This window comes from Tamandua tetradactyla, chromosome 3 (genome assembly GCF_023851605.1).
Source record: "Tamandua tetradactyla isolate mTamTet1 chromosome 3, mTamTet1.pri, whole genome shotgun sequence".
NCBI classification, from domain to species: Eukaryota; Metazoa; Chordata; class Mammalia; order Pilosa; family Myrmecophagidae; genus Tamandua; species Tamandua tetradactyla.
The window spans coordinates 173,153,464-173,173,373 of NC_135329.1; the positions used below are offsets into that span (position 1 = coordinate 173,153,464).

A 19,910-nucleotide genomic window follows, 5' to 3' on the forward strand; every position below is an offset into this window, starting at 1 on the left:
TCTGGTGTTATACTCTGCTCCCGTGTTCCAGTATTCAATGAGGTGATTACTGAAGCCTTCTTTTTTCTTTCTTTTATAAGGTAAGTTCTGCTTCCTAGAAGGTTCTGGATTTTGTCACTTGATAATGTCACTATGGGCAATTGAGTCAGCTTGCAGAATTTACTAAAAGTGGAATTTTGTTTGTTTTGGTTTTAAAAAAAATACTGAATGTTCTCCTTACCAAATCAATGGAAATGTCAAGGATAAAACAACCACTGTGAGTTTAATGCATAAAATATAGACTTGAAAGCCATACATTCAAAGACAGAATCATTATTTAAGGCAAACGAGATTATATACCACGACTGAAATAAATAAGCTAGTGTCAGTGACTTGAGTAGCAAAGTTTGTTTTCTCTGGGGAGAAAGCTGGCTGCAGCAGTCAGTCCTCCAAATGCAGTTTAAAGAAGAATTTCCCAAAAAAATAAGATAACATGTTAAGCATCCCATCATAAAGACAGGGAAATAAAATAACTTTATATTGAGCTAAAAAGCAAGCATAAGCATTGTCTTAAGCCACTCCACGTGAAGATTATCTTTGAGCATCCAAAAGAACTGTATATAACTCTTAGCACTGCCTGCAAATTGGTGTAGCAAAATAGACTTACCCTCCAACATTTGATGAGGTCATTTAAGTGGCAGTTTTCATATAATCTGTAAGCCATAGCAATCAGAAATGGGAATCAAGTTGAATCTCTCTGGAAAGTTAACAAAGTCTTGATTTTATTTTATTTTTTTTCCAAATGAAAATTTTTGTCTAAATGCAATATTCTGGTCTTGGTGTCAGTAAAAATACTATTGTATATATTGTGAAAGCCAAATGTGCCTTTCAGGAATATCTATTTTATGGAGAGATTATGTAGTGTGAGGATTTAAGGATCCTTCCTTTGCATCTTTAGTTTGAATGAATGATGGGATAAAGTATTGAAATATTAATTTATTAATTTCCATTTACTCCTTACTGCTGTAGAATGGCATTACGAAGAAAGGGTAATCTTTTCTTTCTCATCTTCATCCCACCTAAAATGTTGTTCAAGGAAACACAGACAAAAGAGCTCCCTTTTGGGGACATTGATAAACATGTCTGAATCCTCACTTCTTCCAGGCCCTCCTCGAACTGATTTGGTTTCTGGGAGTTAAAGGACAATTCCACTATTGCGTGTCATTTCTTTGTAGTCATTGACACCAGTTCTGCAATTTTTAATGCTGGCACTTTGTCGTTTGTACATGAGCAGGCAACGGTACCTGCACCACCACTGCCGCCCGACCAGTGGGGATTTTCGGACATCACGGGTGACAAGATGTGCCCTGCTGCTAGAGATGTTCAGATCAGAAAGAAACGTGCAAATTGGAATCAATGAGACATAATATACCTTTACTGCTCACTTGTTTATTGTCCTTCTCTCCCAAGAGAACGTCTGCTTCATGGGGGTGAGAACATTTATCTGTTATAACTAGGGTATTATATTTATGACATGTAGTGGATTCAAAAAATATCTCTTCAATCCCTGATTAATGAGAATTGTCCCAACACAAACAATTCTTAGCACTGAGAAAATGACAATAGGAGCATTAATATTAAATAAACAAAATACTTTGCTCATAGTACAGGAAAATACAACTGGATTCAGTAAAATTGATCACTGATGGGATCCTCTTACTACTAGTTATAGTAATTGAATAAAAGGCCCAGATCCAAAATAAAGTAGAAATGGAGAACACTTTTATATTCAGAGATTTTGATATTTCAGAGTACAAACGTTATTTACCGCTTCAAGATAATGTCTAGAATATATAGATCCTTATTCTTTAATGCTCTTTTCACTCTTTGTTCTCTTGACATTACCCAAAGAGCAGAAAAGGCCTTTAAATTCTTCAAGTACTTCATTAAAGGGAACTCGAGCATATCTTAAAGACTAATTTAAGTAGGAGGGGGGTTACTATTTGAGAGATCTGAGTGGTTATACTTGATTTATAAATAGGCTGTCCTAGAAAAAAGGAGCCAGGAATCAATGTGCCAGATAAAAGAGACCAGATGCTAAGCAAAGTAGCCCTATTTTCTAGAAAGTCCTCTTCACTAGAGAGACACTATGGGGGAAACATAGCTGTGTCTTGCGAGTCATTTTCTCAATCATTTCCCTACAAACTGAGAACATCAAATCTACTGTCAACATGTTTTGGTATTGGTCAAGGTATAAACAATCCATGTTTAAGTCTGTCTATGAATCAATGTAGCACCCTTATATTTTCAATAGCATTCTAAATTCCTATACAATCAATATATCTGAACCCTCCTCTTTTTGTCAGAAGGGGAAAAAAGCAGTTCAATAAAGGCATAGGATCACTTACTAGCTGGAAAACAACATTGGCAAAAATAAATCTCTATGAATAGACTTGCATAAAATTCCTTTTAAAAAATCTAGCTCTAGTTACACATTATAAATCACATTACAAAACTTTTCCTTTTCCTTATGGTATCCAGTAACTTGATTATTAGGGATCAACAGCCCTAGCTTGAAACTAGAAACTTAAATCAGTGACTTTATTTTTATTGCCAAACGGAGATCTGAATTCATATAACAAGAGAGCAGTGGAGATGAGATATGACAGAATTCATTTATGCGCCAAGGATGTGGCCAACTTGTCTACAACTAGTTAAAAGGCAAATACACAGATTGATCATTTTTCTTTCCAGGACTGTACGTCATAATACACATGGCCTGTTTCCTAAAACCTTCTGTCTAATGTTTAATAGATTGATGGAACTTCAAAAACAACACTCCTTACACTCCTGCTAGACAAGAAGGGACCTAAAGATACGCTAGGTTAGAAGAGACTCTGTTTGTGATTTGAGTCTTAAGAATTAGACTCTTCACTTCATATTTTCTCCTTTCAATTAAAATTTTCCTTTGGATTCAAAAGTAGCTATGGTTTCAATCTGAGATAGAAAAAAGTGACTGTCATTAGTGATTTTGATTTTGTTTTTACTATTAAAAAAATAATAGTAAAATTATTCCATGCCCAAAATAGTTAGTGGGCTTATCAAAATGGGCTTCCAGGTCGAAGATGCCAAGGTCAGTTTTAAAATACTCCTCTTCTTAAACAAGCAGCATGAAATGGTGGTTAGGAGTCAAAATCCCCAAGCTCTGGTGTCTGCTGCCTCTCCAGGTACCAGTGTCTGGTCTTATAATGATGCTGCCTGTCTTTCCTGCCTCTAGGGATTGCTTGAAGGGAAAAATGAGGTAACACGCAGGTAAAGCTTTGAAGTAACTGTTGGTCTAAGGTACGGTGTAATCCTCAAACCTGAGTTTAATCTTCAGGTGACTGTGTAAAAAATCATTTTCCTGATCTCCATGCTATTTCAAAGAAATTTTAGTGCATCATTCATTGAACTGAAAGTCAATAGATTTGTATTTTGGTCTTCGTCTTTAATTGTCCAAGATGTTTTAATTGTCCCACTTTCCGACCTTGGTCAGTTCTTTCGCTTCACCTGCTCTACATTTGTGAGCTCCATCACCTCCTGTTTTCAGAATTTTAAAGATTCCATCTGGGAGAAACAAATAAATTAGATAAATTAACTGCTCTTTTGCAGATTCACATTAAGAGCCGTTAAATGCACTGCTGAGGAGGTTTTGCGTTCTTCTGTTTGCATAAATGCATGAAAACTGGTATAAAACCTGGAGAACCCATATTGCCCTCCTTAAACTAGAACTTTAACCTCCTGATATCTGAGGAAAACGGGAGCTGTCAAGCAGGGGCTGGGTATCTTACCTTTTGGAGACCCCCTGACCCACCCGGAGTGAGTCCCTTCATCCTCTTTTGGTTTCTGGTAACCAACTTTGACCTGACTTGTGCAGCAGCCAGCTACAGTTTTTCGGCCCAGTGAAGACTAATTGGTATGTCACATATCATTTCCCTGAATGGCTTACATTGTAAAGTTTACTGCATATTATGTGTGGTTTGAACTACATACCCTTAAATGCACACTACTATGGATTTTAAATGATTTACATTTATAAAATGCCCCATAATTGGCAAAGCAATTTTTAAAACTACCTCATTTGATTTTTGCAACAACTCTCTAAAGCAGGAAACTCACTTATCATAACACCCATTTTGGAAATGAAGAATCTGAGCCTGAAAGAGGTTAAACAACATAAAAGACTGAACAGACCTAGAACCAACTGCCTGACTCCTGGTTTAGTACTCGAGCAATTGTATGCCTCATATTGCTGTCCTCAGCCCACTCATTCATTCAGTCATTTTGCACCTGAAGTTCGCCTCAAGTCATCCAAAGGCAGCAAAGTGAAAAATGTTCTCAGAGTTCCAGCTCTTGGCTAAGTCATAATAGCTGCCTGTGCTCAGCTTCTTCATGTTTTGCTCAACAGGCAGAGTTCTCGCCTGCCATACCTGAGACCTGGGTTCAATTACCAGTGCCTGCCCATGCAAAAAAAAGGAAGAGAAAAAAATCTATGGGTGATGTGGTGTAGTGAAAAGAACTGAAGACATGTAGTAAGACAATCTAAGGTTTGGATTCGTTTGCTTGCCTCCGAGCTATGTGATTTGGGGAGAATTACATAACCTTCCTGGTTATCAATTTCCTCAGATATAGAACCACCAGTACTAATATTAGTCTTGACGCAATCTTGAGAAAAATAGGTAAAATCATATATGCAAAAGCATTTGCCAAATGGCAAGCACTTTATAAATATCAATTACTCTCTTTTGGTTTAGAATTTGACACTTGCCATATTCTAAAGGCATGTACTTATTTTTTACAAAGGCAGAGTTGTCATTATCCATAAATAATAACTGCTAGCTTTACTGACTCCAAAGGAAAACATGACCTATATTAAACATTATGATCAAAAATAGTTCTATAAAACACAATATTTTTCTTTTGGGTACCTGGTCCAAGAATCAAACCTGAGTCTCTCTTGTGGAAGGCAAGAATTCTACCACTGAACCACCCATGCACCCTTAAAAAAAAACAATCCTTTTGTAAGTAGCTAATCTACAGGATTTTAGCATTGATTATTTCCTCAGGCTTCAACTCAGAAGACCTGAGAGCCAATGATACCAAATGTGAGCATATTTTAATATGACTCTCTTTTCCTTCTACTAGGAATAAGAAAACTGGGTGGACTAATTGTACATGTCAGAACAGATGGAATATTTCTGAATAGGCTTGTGTTTTACATGCATAAATAAAATGAGCTATGTCCACATGGGGAAAAATTATTAAGAAGCTTCAAAAAATAGTGGTGGCTTGAAAGGTAGAGATAATTCTGTCTGTGCAAATATTTCATAAAAACTCAGAAATAAAAGTATCTAATACTTAACTAAAATCATTTAAGCTCACCATTAGACAATAACATCTTTAGGAAAAATAAAACCACAAGTTTGCCATCAGAGAAAAGGGTGAGGACCCACATATCCAGGTCACCAAAAGATGCAATTTACAAGTTACAGTAAATAGGAAAGTTTTAATGTTGTTCTGGACCGTTTATGTCATATTACCAAGAAAAAAGCAATCATAAAAGTGGTAAGGATGTTTCTCTTTCTGTTGCTTGTTACAAAGTAAAAAGCAACTGAATAACTTAAAATTTTTTTCTTAATTTTTACTTTTAACATATACACGTTTTGAAACATGGTTTCAGATCTAAGTGCCATGCGGAAAATTGTTCCAGGGATGGGGAAAGGGTGAATACTGGGTGACACTCAAGCAATAGCATCTAAAAATCCTGGGGAAAAGACCCATTTTCTGTAAGAATAAATCCACGCTAAGAATCAAATTGTATTTTTGTTTGTTTGTTTGTTGCTCATTCAAAGTAATATTATGAGCATTTTTCAAATGAAAATTGCTCATCTTTGATCCCATCAAAAAAACTACCCATTTAGCCTGTCTATATTTCTGTTTATTGAAAAAAATCAAAGCCGTGTCTGAATGTTTGTGACTCAATACTGTTTATATTCTAAACATGCTCTAATTCAATTCAAAAAAGAGGGTTTTTAAAATTTTTATATTTATAAAAAGTAAAGTAAAAATTTAGAAAATATTTTTTAGAGGAGACTGAAATTAGGTTTTTTATAAATTTAACCTTTCAGAACTAAATGTTATAAAACTAAAAAATGTAAAAGTTAGTTTGTGGCTTGGGATAAGGAATTTAAAACAGTAGCTGGGATCTATAATAAGCAATTCTAAAATAAAACAACTTAAGTGATAATAAATATGACTGAAGATATCAAAGTAATCATTGGGCTTCATATTCAGAACATTTTTCTTTACAAGTCATCATTCTGACAATTTTTTATTGCTCAGATATGTTTTGGTTCATTCTCAAGATATCTTATTTCTGTTCTCCACCCTATATCTTAATTTTTTGCATATATAGATTATACTAGAAAAAAGTGGTTAACCTTATCAAAATGTATTATAAATCCCTCATTGTAAAATGCCATGATTTCCAATGGTGCTCTCTGCCTATTTTATCGTAAAGAATATTCCATTTTAAACAGATTCCACTTGAGATCAAGTTTGAATCTTGATCTAAAGGCACAAATTTCCCACTTTTGGTCTTAAACATACTAAACTTCATAATAACAATATATATTTAAAAAATTCTTATAGACAGAGCTTCTAACAAAGAAATAAAATAACAAAAGCACCAGAAATACCCAACTCCAATGAATGGTCATGCTTAGTCTTTGGTTTTATTCATTAATGTAATTTCTGAAAAGATAATGCCCAGGTATTTATTCAGTTTCATTTCAGGGTTCTGTCATTAGTGAAAAATAATGAAAACCCAGATACTTGGAAGACAAGCTTGAAGATTCTAAATCAGCCTAATGAGATTTACTTCCAAAAACCGAAGTCAGAACTAAGGGTAGGAATGTAGGTAAATGATGATGATATAACTCCTTAAAACTTCCAGTAACAGTCTTCATCTTCAGTTCCTTCTGTTAACTAAATCAATACTATGATCATGTCGGGATTTAGAGGGAAAAATTATACGAGTCATAAACATAGCTCTCACGATTCTTTTTATTATCCATTTATCATTGGTTGACGCTTGTACAGCCTATAGCTGATTGGATCGGTTTAGTTGATTAGGGAATGGTGTCCAGAGAGGCAAGAAGTATCATTTTGGACGGTCCTGGAAGATAATCAGTTTTTCTCTGGGCTCTGGTAAAGCATAGAGTAAAGTTGTTTCTATCAAGGCATCTACAAGAATATGCCATCGGCCTCAAAGGGTTGAGAAGCTCAAAGAATTATAAATTAATCATCATATATCTATCACCTCTTTAAAATAATAATTCTCATGGCTTGTGGTAGTAGCTTAATCATCTTTGACTCCATTCAACACGTAGGACATTTGTAGGAGTTGAGCAATTGCAAATCTGAATTTAAAACATCTTTGTTTTATGTTTGCTTTCCTAATCTGGGGCTCTTATATCAATTTCCTATGATTATGTTTGTTTTCTTCATCTAGCCTCTTTAAATCACTTGTGATATAATAAATTCTATACAAGTAAATATATAAATACATGCAAATTAGTGTGCTTGTTTTAAATAGCATTCCCTATGGGAATTTTCCATTCCCAGTACTCAATTTAACACCTTTATGATTCAATGATACACAAAGCTTATACTATTAACTAGCTTAAAAAAGTTCTAGAAATTGTTTTACTATAAATTCTGTTAAATACAATGATTTTCATTTTTTGTTCATTCATTCATTCGTGTATTCATTCACCTATCCATCATCTATGTATTGTGCCTACAATTTGCCAGGCTCTGTTCTGTAAAGTGGTGAGAAGTCTAAGTTCTAACACGGCTGATTCACAGACACAGCTACTTTCTACCCACCTTTAACAAACACAAAGTTATTATACTACAACTCACTCACAAATGGGAGAAAATTCTTCTTGAGTCTAATATTGCCTCTACCAAACTATACCATGCTTTTTTTGGAAAATGATTGAACCTTACACCTTATACCACAAGCTGGCAACAGCTGTTAAAAAGAACAAGCCTCTAGTTACACAGCTCTTGCTTCTGTTCATTATGTGATTATTATTATAAGTCAAAAGTCTATAGCAATAAAAATGACATCAACAGGAGCAACAATAATCATAATATGCACCAAATATTGTCTACAGCTATATTCACAGTGCATGTTCATTGCAGGAGGGTTGTTGAGAAACCTTGGGAACTTGCTGACTCAATAAAAGGCCAATAAGGAACAAATCATGCCAACCTTTCAACTTCTATCAGGTCACAGGACACTCTGAGTCCTAATTAAAATCCAGTTTACAACTTGAAAAATGAACCTCAAGTCATGGCTAAGAAAATCAGTTAGCACCATATTGAAGAAAGATTTTAAAAATATGATTTAAAAAAAATCTGTTTAGACCATAAAGAGCATGGCATCTTTACTAACTGCAAACAAACAAAAAAATTGAATTTTTGCTAAAGTAGACAACTTAATAGGTCAATAAAGCAAGGCAAAAGGCAAAACTGCTCTAGTGCTTGACTAGAAAAAGTTTTATTGTTCTTTGGGGGAAGAAAATGACATAGAAAAGACATCATAATGTGACACAATGTGGAAGTTTGAATAAAAAATCTGAAAAGAATACTTAGATCAATTATCCTAAACCTTTCTGAATAAAATAAATATTTGAGCAGTTAACCTCAGTGGATTTCAACTTACATATTTGAAAATTATATATATTCTTAGAAAAATGCATTATGTTTATTAAAGCCATACACAAATACAGAAAAATTTAAAAGATTATATAAAAATTTACTCAGCTAGCAATTCTAATAGTTTCTTTCTGAGAAGGATTGCATTGTTTGTGGACATCCCACTTTGTGGACTACTTTGTAGAAACAGAAATTGGCTGAAGACAAAGTCACAGAACAAATAGCAACTTAGCATGTGTTATTCATGAGCAAATTCCGTAAGAGAATATGTTGCAAGCTAATAACTATAGGGTAACAATTGTAACTTTATGAATAAAAAGATCATTGTGCGCTGGTAAAATCATATTAACTCTGTAATTAATTCCTAGGAGTCATTGCAAATCAGACAGGCCTCGCCTCCAACAAGGTCAAGGGTTTGGTATGTATGTTCTCAAGCTGTAATAATATGAATACTGCCCAAAATCCAAAGTTAGAAAGAATTCTGGACATTCAAAACACTTCATCTGTCACTTGATTATCTACCAGGAAACTGAAACCTCATTAACGTAAACTTTTAAAATTGAAACTAGGGACCACTCAATGTTGAAGCTAACATTTACCTTTCTTGCTCCTTCTTCTTAGTTAATGTAAATAGAGATTATGAAGAAGATTGTTTTAAAGAATTAAAAGAACAAATTGCCTCCTCAGAACACTTGAGAAACTCATTTACATAATGAAAACATATTTACTGGTTAAACACTCTTGTCTATTGAAAGCAACAACCAAGCAACCCTTTTTCTAGCCTAATTTGAACTGTTGTGCACATGTACAAGGAAATGAACTTGCATTTATTTAGGATACTCTCTAATTGATTTTAAACTCACCAATTCCGTCCAGCATTTTCTCACTTTACTTAAAGTAGTGAGGTTTCATCACATCTCTGATGCAGGCATTGTGATATTACTCTGTATGTTTTTGCCATTAATAACTTATTTACTTAGAAAATATTTAGATACAGGAAGAAGAGTAAAGGATATGAAGGCATATTTTAATTATTGCCAACCAAGCATTACCTAGAGCACTGCATAAAATAAATGTCTTTGTTATCAGGATTCTACAAATGCATAAAATGTAAATGAAACTGTCACATCTCAAGAGACTGAGGCCCCTTGAGGTTGTATGACACCTTGAGAAGAAAGTGGATAGGAAAGAGATTGCACATCCTACAATTCAAAGTATCTGATCTAAAAAATCATATGGCCTAAGATTAATGCAAAAATATTATGGACTGAGATTTAAATCAAATTGGTTGTGTATGCATTTACTTATCACCCAGTAGGCATGGCAGAACTCCATCTTATTATGTTTAAAAGTATAAATTTCAAATTTGTACGTCATATGGATGGAATGTATCCAGCAATAAATATGCAGTTTAAAGGAACCTTTGCAATGCTGTAGAATAATTTGGACAGCTGGTGTTATTGGTTGATCTACAAGGTTTTTGGTGTTCTTATCAATCTGCTCTTTTACACTTAATTTAAATTTAGTATAAATATTCACTGTTAAAAAAATTAAATTGGGGGATAACGGTCTCACATTTTAACTCAGGATATAAAACCAGAATATTGTCAGATGGAGTACATGGATAGGTAAGGTTTTTGTAGCTCAAATGGGTCTGGGGACAAAGGATGTGATTATTTGTTTTTGTTCATGCAGACTTAGCTGAAGCTCTAAAATGAAAAGGAATCTTCTAGTTGCCACTTCTGTACTATAACATGCTCTTTTTATTAGAAAAAAACTTTAATTTTTGTTAAATTACTAAGAACATGTAACATTTGTTGAGCACTTTCTACTTTCCAAAGCGTTTTCACATATATTAGCTCATAGCAGCCTTAGGAGATTAGAGGTAAATTAAGTATAGCAAAAAACAGTTATGGTAGGTAATTTGGTATGTTATGAACCAGTCATGGAGGGAAGTCTCTAATCCAGGTAAGGGGACAAAGTCTTTAATCCTTCACCTTTCATACCAGTAGTTGACATTTGAGTTTTTTATACAATGGATACTGAGTGGTTTTGTTCCTTTTGTATTCCCTGCATAAGTACTATCATTATTTGAGTTATTGCTATTATTATTAAAAATAATAACAAAAAATGATAACTATAAAAGTAATATCAAAGATAAATTCAAGCAGTCACTAAAAGAAATAGTGAAAAGTAAAATTCTCCCTCTGCCATCAATTCTCACTTTTTAAAGCTTTTTGTTTAACATTCTAGAAGAAACTTAATAGTATGTTAAAAATGCAAATAAGTCATCAAAGTTATCATGCCATCCATACATCTCTGACTTGACTTTAAGAAATAATGATAAATGATATACTCAATATTATTTCATACAGCTCTGCATCATTTCTCTTTAACGGCTGCCTGGTACTCCACTGTACAGAGTAAGAATGGACAAACCTGTGTGCCAGATGTAGCCCACTGCCTGTTTAGTCAAAAAGCTAAAAGTAGTTTTGCAGGCTTTTTCTTTTTACATTCTTAAGGACTCGAGAAGAATAAAAAGAATAATGTTTTTGTGACACAAGAAAAGTATGTCAACTCAAATTTCAGTGCCCATGAATAAAGTTTTATTGGAACACAGGTTCTTCTCTGTGCATATTGTCTATGACTTTTGCACTACAACAGAGTTAAGCAGTTGCAGCAGAGACTACGTGGCCTACAAAGCCTAAAGTATTTGCTATCTGGCCCTCTGCAGAAAAAGTGTTCTGAACTCTGGCAAAGACCTTGTCAGGTATTTAACTTTGGCATTAAAGTAAAAAATTATAGGACCATTAATCCTACGTGTGGAAGAGTAGAAGGAGCAGCAAAGGCAGAACCAAACAAGGTGTAAGTTTGGGGAATAATCAGGGAGGTGTGTGGAGATGGGCAAGAAAGTAACGGGAGATGCCCAGAAAGATAGAGTGTGGAATGGCAGGTTGAGAGATGTGCCCTGCATCTGGGTTTTGCAGTTTTGAGTGACACGAGCCAGGTCCTGTTCTAGGATATGAATCTGGCTTTGAAATTTGGAATAATGTAGAGGGTATTGCTAATAGGTACGGAAACTACTTATAGAACTATTTCAGTAATCCATATAAGAGGACTTGAATTCGTGTGAAGATATAAATGGACATTATTTCTACAGTTGTGGAAATCAAAGAAAGGAATCTGAGTGTTTATATGCTTGCCTATGTCTGTATGTGTATTCATTTAAAAAATAGCTTAGAACTATTTCTTTTATAAAATTTAATATAATATATTACCACTGAAGTTTGGCTCTATTCTGTTTCCATATACCCAGCTAAAATTTTAAATTGTATTTTCCATGTAACAAACAACATAAGAACTAATTGAGTCATACACGAGCTACTGGATTAAGCTGGAGTATGGGATCTGATGATTTAATTATTTCTTAATGTATTACTTGTGAGCTTAAGGCTCAAAATATGGCAATGGAAGACATACAGGATTGTCTGTTATTTCAAAGGCATAATGAAGTGCTCATCATAATCTGGTTAAAAATCCCAAGCAGCAAGAATGCTGGTCTCCTAGACAGAGTAATTCTAATTAACCTTATAAAAATGAGATTTGTACTGTATGTGGAAAATTAAGGATATAAACAGCCATTAAAAGAAAAGCCTAATCCCATTATAATAATTATGTTCAACTGACACAATAGGCAATAGTCACATAGCAGTACCATATTTTAACTGCCATCATAAATAACATAAAATGTTAATGTTATTTTGTGTTACTATTCAAAATAATATTCTAAATTATTTTTATAAACATGCAAATAAGTTAGTTGTTCTATTAACACTGGGAGTAGAATTGGGCCCTCTGTAGATGCTTTTTTAAAAAGTAGTCTAGACATCAAGTCAAATCACGTCAGAAATGAACAAATAAAGTAAAAATTTAAGTTAACATTTGTAGCAGGAGTTTCCATAAATATCAGTACCTTTCAAGGTAGGGGCAACAACAAGACGGTGGGGGGTAGGAATTTGGTTCAGTTCTGTTTAGAAAAGCTTTGTTTTCTTCATCTTTTATGGTTACTAACTGACCATCCTAATGACTAAAACACAACAGTTTTGAAGGCAGCTGGGGTTAGGCTGGGAATTGCATGCTTTTGGCCGATTCCTTACCCACACCAAGCCTCAGGTTCAGAATTTGTAAAAAGAAGACAACATTATCTAACCTGAGCTCAAACAGGTGTCAATAGCTTTAAATGCACTAATTAACTTGTGCCTGCCAGTGCAGAAATACTAAGTATTAAATATGTGGTAGCTACTACCTTTATTACAATTTTTGTTTCCCGTCTTAAATCTTAACGCTTTGAGGATTACATTCAGGGGTGTAAAAACAGATGAAAGAGAGAGAACTGAAAATAAAGAGCATCTCCATTCCCCCCACCCCCACCCCAAGCGTTGGAATGTTAGCGTGAGTCAATGATTCCTGAGGTTCATGGCCTTTAATGGGCACTTAAAGGCCATCTTCTGAAGGTTTTTGTTGGGACCCCAAACTGAAGGGTCCTCTGCCTGCGAACCCCATCAGAACCACCGGACTTTGAAGTTCCTGCCTGAGGCTTCCTGCTCACCCAGACCCGGGCAAGTGGAATATGGTCAGAAATATCTGACTTCTGTTTCTCTGAGGCCTCCTTCACAATATGCTGCTATGTTTAATGGTCTAGTCACAAGCTTAAGAAGTTATGCTTGCTGAAATACTGCTTCTGTAAAAATGTAATAGAAGGAAAGATAGTTGTGTACACCTGAAAGGCAATTTTGACAACATTAGCCCTACCTTGCTTGTTCTGGCTACTTGCTTTATTCAAATGGTATTTATTGGAAATTTTCATTAATCAGCACCGAGTAATCTCTACCTTAGGATAATATTTTTAGTTTACATTTGTATATTGTAGCAACTGTCCTTGTATACTCTTTAAATTTCAGATCAGTTGGGTGATCGTCAGAAAAATCTCTTAGTCATATAAAAGATGCACAGAGCACAGGTCAGGTTAAAGTGACTGTCCCGGTTTTTAAAATATTTGTTTAGCAATCGTAGAACCACCCCAGATCTAGACTGGTTCCTAAAAGGGGTAAAGTAACTGCTGTGATTCGCCATATCTCCATCCTCACATTTATTTCAATTGCTTCTTGAGGGACCCAGTCTTACTCTCCTTGCATGTGTTTTGGAGGAATATTTGATTTATGGATCAATATCATTAATATTGAGCTGTCTTACTGAGTTCACAAAACAAACGATAATTTGATCTTTTCATCAGAATGTTTGGGTCCCTTATGGCATTATCCCAATGCAGTCTTTGATTATTTTAACATGTTCTTGTGTACAAATTTATAATACAATGGTAACCCACTTATTTACTTTATATTTGATCTTAATCTATGCTGGCTATCTAACTCAGCTTTAAGCAATCACATTTTTCTTCTCTCAGGTTTTCCATAACCTTTGTCTCCATTTGCACAATGCCTACTTCTCATAACAAGCTAATACATCTCACTAAACAGCATGATTATATGATTTTTAAGTGATTCACGAGATATTACAAGGGCAGGATCCAAATAAAGAGGCAAAATGTGATACCTCATTTTAAAAATGGAATGCATAGAGTCTTTTTTTTTTTAACCTCTAATTTAAACAAATTTACTGTCACTGAAAGTCACACTATATAGTAGCAACTCTATATACGGGAAAACAAAGACATTTTATCTCTTGGACCAACTACAGTAGTTTGGTAGAGATTACCTGCAGCACTGTAAGAAAAGATTCTGAAGAATTAGTGCTCGAGAGTGATGTGACTGAACAGTATTTAGTTACACATGAGGAAAGTCAAAGAATGCTAGAAATGTTTGGGAAGTTAGAGTTCAGAAAAATTTTGCTCAGAGAAACCTGGAAAAGCAACTTAATAAGATCACATAATTCTGTAAATTAATGGAACATGGAGATTAGAATCTAGGTCTTTTGTTCTCCAAATAGTCTGTTCTTTACCACTCAATATTATATTTTCCATATTTCTTAAATAGTTGGTTTCAAACTCTAATTTGTGAGTTTACTTAGGGCCCTGGACTGATAGAATCTGCTTGTACCATTAAGTATAGTCACATCTTTTATTTGTACTCATTCTTAATGCATGACCCTCCATCTCTAGCATATTCCTAAAGAAGTTATTTCTACATCCTTTCTCCATTTTCCTCTTGCACCACCAATGAATTGTTGGAAACCCCCAAGATTTGCTAATACAAAAGAAAGAAAGGGACCTGTTCTATGTCCAAACTGAGAGAAATCTAAAATATAAATTGATCAACTATTGCCATTGCTTCATAATTATACCAGAATCACTGTTGAAGACTGGTCTAAAGTGCTGGTCTACTAAATGAAGATATTTTCACTATATAGATCTTCAAAAGCTGCATGCCATATTTTACTCTGAAGGTGGCAACTTTTAGTGCTTGACTATTCTTTACATTTCTCTACACAATTATTTTCTAGGGAATCAGCTGTCCATATACTACTGTTAGGATCTGTTACATTGCCTACAATCCCATAATCTGAGAATCACTATGTTCATTCCCTCCTTAAGAATCCAGATATTTAGATAAATATATATTTTTTATCTTGTTTTGAGTTTGCTGAGTTTGAACCTGTGGGTTGATATATTTCACTAGTTTTGGAAAATTTCAGCCCTATTTCTTGAACTGTTGTTTTGCTTCTGACATATTTGTTTTTTAATTTCTCTCTTGTGAAACTATAATTACAAGTATCCTGGACTTTTAAGTGTGTCCATCATGATACGTTAACTCTTTGAGTTTTTTTTTCCTTTTTTCTTTTTGTACTTTAGTTCACATATTTTCCTTTCTCCTGCCTTCCAGTTCACTTGTCTTGTCTTCTGCTCTGTCCAATTTCACTAACTGAGTTCTCAGTTTTAGAGATTGTCTTTTTTAAGTTTAGCATGTCATTCTTTTATAAATTGTGAAACACTGAAATTTTGCAACTTATAGCATGCCACTCTTTTACAAATTGCAATGTTTTGCAATTTATATTGACATATTTCCATCTATTTTTATATAAAGGCCTCTAATTTCTGGGACATAGTTACCGCAGTTACTTTACAACTCTATTTACCAACTCTGATATCTGTATGGTCTATGAGTCTGCTTCTGTTATGTTTGCCATTCTCTGTTTTTTGTTATTTTGTGTATGATCATTAAACATAGTCACATTTTATTGAAAACTGGACTGTGTCTTCACAAACTTAGTCAATTTTTATTAAAAGCTGGACTTTGTGCATATAAATTATAGAGGGTTCCAATGATATCACTTCCTCAAAGAACATTCATCCTTTCCCTTAGGCAAATAAAGTGGAGGGTTTATTATCTTCATCTAATTGGGAACCAAACTGCGTTGAGAATGGGTTGCAGTTTTGTTAAGAATTAGGCTACCTCTAACTTGCTCCTATTCTTAGGTCATGATTATTTTCTCATTAGCAATGAAAGGCTGGAGGAAATTCCACTATAATGTTCAGATGTTTTCAGCTTAGATCTTTAGCCTGCCACCTATTTGGCTTTAGATTTTGGCAAATGTCTTTATTGGAGGGCTGTGTATTTGAGACACTTTATGTCTCTAATTTGGTTACTCCAGCCTTACCTCCTGGCCCCAAATCTCTGCTTGTTTCTCTGTTCTCCAGCAGTCTTCTGCCAAGGGCCATGCTTGGATTCTGAGCCTCTAGCTGTGCTCCAAATTGGCAAGTTCCAGAGGAATGGTAGATATAGATCATCAACGTCAATTTACCACTTCCAGGGATTTCAACTCTTGTCCATTGTGTTCCCAGAAGTTTTGTCCTCTGAAAGGTCTTTGCCTCCTAGGTATTACAGAGTTATAAGAAACTCGACTGCTTTTCAGAATGTTTCTTTGTAGCTCTTTATCTTCCGGTCCAGTGTAGGAGTTTTAGAATTGAACAAATGTCTTGTGGAGGAAACCAGCCATACCTTTCAGTCCCTTAGAGTTTCCAATTTTCCAATTTCATCCAATAGTCACTTCTTGGCCAGTTGGGTTTTGTTTTGTTTTATCTCCAGCAACCCAGAATTTGCAAATATTCTGAAAGAAAGCAGCTTCAAAATTTCAGCTCACTTCTGAAAAGTTCTCCCTTCTCAGAAATTTTAGTCCCTTCAATCCTTGCTACTCTTGCAGCTCTCTGGTGTTGCATTTAATGAGAACTGTGATTTGCTACAAACCTTTCCATCTTAATTGAAAATGAAGGTAAAAAAATTTCATTTTTTTATTTTGTTATTAGAGAGTAAGATGTAGATCTATTTATAAACCCATAATGTGGTAGTAAAAGGATTGCGGACTTCAGTCAGCCAGACCTGCTTTCAAATCCAAGTTATGACCCTTATTCACCATATAAATGTGGACATATGATGTTTAACTTCTTTTGGCACCAGTTTCTTCAACTGTAAAAGAGAGATTGTTGTATCAATCAAATGATATTACACCTCAAAGGCACCCCGAAATATAGCTGTCATGTAATAGGTACTCTGTAAATCATAGCTATTATTACATATGTTTATGCAAGCAAAGTATCTTTTGTAAGAATTTCTAACCAGCATCTCATAATTAAGTACTCAGCATGATGCAGTAGAAAGAATATTTGTCTCTAATTTTAGCTTCCTCCCTTACGAGTGCACTTTACCTGACACCTTAGCTTCTTTATCTGAAAATTGATGGAGTAAATGAGATAACGTTTGAAATCTCTTTTAATTTATGAAGTTCTATAATTTGATGAGGAATTTAAAAAACTCAAGCCTGTAAAACCTACCTTATATCCAATAGCCCAAACTGTACAAAATAAAAAAGTCTGTGTCTCTAGGGATTAGGATTACCTTGAGTGTTCAATTCCATTTAAACACAAAACTATTATACATAGATTAGAAATAGGAATCTAAGTGATTCTACCCAAACATACCAAAAAGAAGGCATCAACCAAACCAATATGACCATTTGTGGATATTCTGGGAATGCAGAAGACCAGGGATATTTGAATACCTAATATTTTTGGTCTTGACTACTTATGAGCAAATTCTAAGGTTCAGACCAGGCAATAATCTTGTATTGTGCTGAATGAGTTTGAATATTGAGTACTTCACATATTGGTATGAAGAAGGAAGTCACTTAACTAAAAGCAAGTCCAGCCAGCCATCTAACCTCTCCATCTCAGTGTGGCCTTACCTCTCTACTCAGGTGTCAGTATGACAGAAATTTGTCATGAAATGATTATATATATATATGTTTCTTTGAAATAAAAGACACTTGCTTCCCCAAAGTCAAGTTTTAGTGCCAGAGACATCAGAGTAAGCAGAGTGTTTGAAGAAATGAGAACTGAACTTATAAACTAATGAAAGAACAGAATGCTGAATACCATACCAACTTGGAAACCATCCACAATACGTATACAAAAAGAAAAATTGAATCAGAAATCTGCTTCAGTCAGTACGAATACCTTATCAAATAAAGGATAACAATTTAGTCAAGGTAAAACATCAGTTGCCTGTAGTTTAGGTATATACGCAGCATTCTTAGAATTCTATATGGATATATGAATGAGAAAAAAGTGAGACGCCTGTGAATTGAGGCAATAAGAGATGAAGTCAGCAGTCTGAAAAATTAATCATTACCACAAGCAAAATATGGTTCATACACTTTGAGGAGTTTGTGTTTTTTTTTTGTTTTCTATAAACATGGCATTAACATCAGCTGACCACATTGCACAGAGGGAATTTCCTTGGGAACTGGCAAGTCACAGAGAAGAAAGTTTAATGTAAAGAAATGTCTGGAAGGCAGATTAAGCTGGCCTATGATGCAGTTAAATGCCTTCAAGAACAGTGATAGCCAGAATGAGAAGCAAAGGTAGGATTTCAGGCAGTCTTGGGGAGGCCAAAGTGCATTTGATGGCAACAGAGCAGGTTTTATTCTGCTATAAAAACTCCACGACATTTCTTTGACTATGTCTAGGCAATAAAATAAAAATCCAGGGGCAGGGCAAGACTTACTGCATTGTTTCTAATAAAGTTGGTGTCAAGTCATATTCATAAATTAGCAATATTTGAAAATTTCAGCCCATAACCTTTGCAAATGTAAAGGGTCTTCTGTTTTTAACTTCAAATATATTTTTCATGTTGTATTAATTTTAAAACCTAGACTTTCTTTGAGATAGTGAATAGATTACATTTAATTGATTTCACTCTTAACATTATAAATGCATTTAGGTAAGACTGTTACTTCTCCTTGAACCTGATACTTTCAGGTCAAACTGAAGTTTCATTTAGAAATGTACATTGCTCTTGCTGGCTCCATGATTTAAGTTGATGACAGTAGGCAAAAATGTTTTTCTGGAATGCATTTTAAAAGACACCTCACATTTATTTCCAAAAAACCACAGTGCACAGTTATTTAGGGAGGCCACAATTGCCTGCCTCCTCTATCTCTATTCAAATTATTAATTACTAGAATGTAATGGCACAAAAAGAGAAGTCTGACCCCATAGTTGACTGTCTTAAGATATGAGATCTCCAGATTCAATTGCATAATGCATTTACTCTATAAGCTTTATTGCTAATGTTACATGTGAATAAAAATGAATCATATGAAGTGGAAATTTGAGAATATGTTTCTTGTGCATGTTTTCAAAAAGTTGCATCTTTTCATAGGGTTTGTTGGTTAACAATGATCTGATTTATTTCTTTGCCTCTAACACAGTGGCACCATAGACCATAAGTGTCGACGAACAATAAATACAATGACTTATTTTTTAGTTTAAATTCTTCCCAACTGGCACAAGTGACCTAGCAATAAATATATTTTCGATGAAAATTTGTTTCCATAGCAACATACTAAGATGCCATTCTTTTGCGATAGAATAGGACACACAAGTGAATTGTCGAAGTTACTTGAAATATAACAATTGTAATTGAATAGGGAATAAGTGAAATATATTAAGGGTAGATAAAATAACTTGAATATACTGTCAAAAGTTGATCTCTGGAAGAGTGATTATTTAAAACTTCTCTAGCTCCACATCTCTAGCTCCAGATGTGACACCATCTCAGAAACTTCTAGACATTAAGGAAATGGAAGTACTG

The 19,910-nt window shown here is 34.5% G+C and overlaps 1 protein-coding gene across 18 annotated transcripts in view; it reads right to left on the minus strand.

The window, feature by feature from the left end:
- The window catches only part of LOC143676488 (uncharacterized), a 339,453-nt gene that overhangs the window by 45,442 nt on the left and 274,101 nt on the right, over window positions 1–19,910 (minus strand). For 6 of the 18 annotated variants that reach the window (XR_013172135.1, XR_013172133.1, XR_013172129.1 and 3 more), the window contains one exon: window positions 16,072–17,225. The exons of the other annotated variants lie outside the window; for them this stretch is intronic. The gene's annotated coding sequence lies outside the window, so the exon portion shown is untranslated. Of the gene's footprint in view, window positions 1–16,071; window positions 17,226–19,910 lie in introns of those variants that run through there. 18 annotated transcript variants of the gene reach the window in all.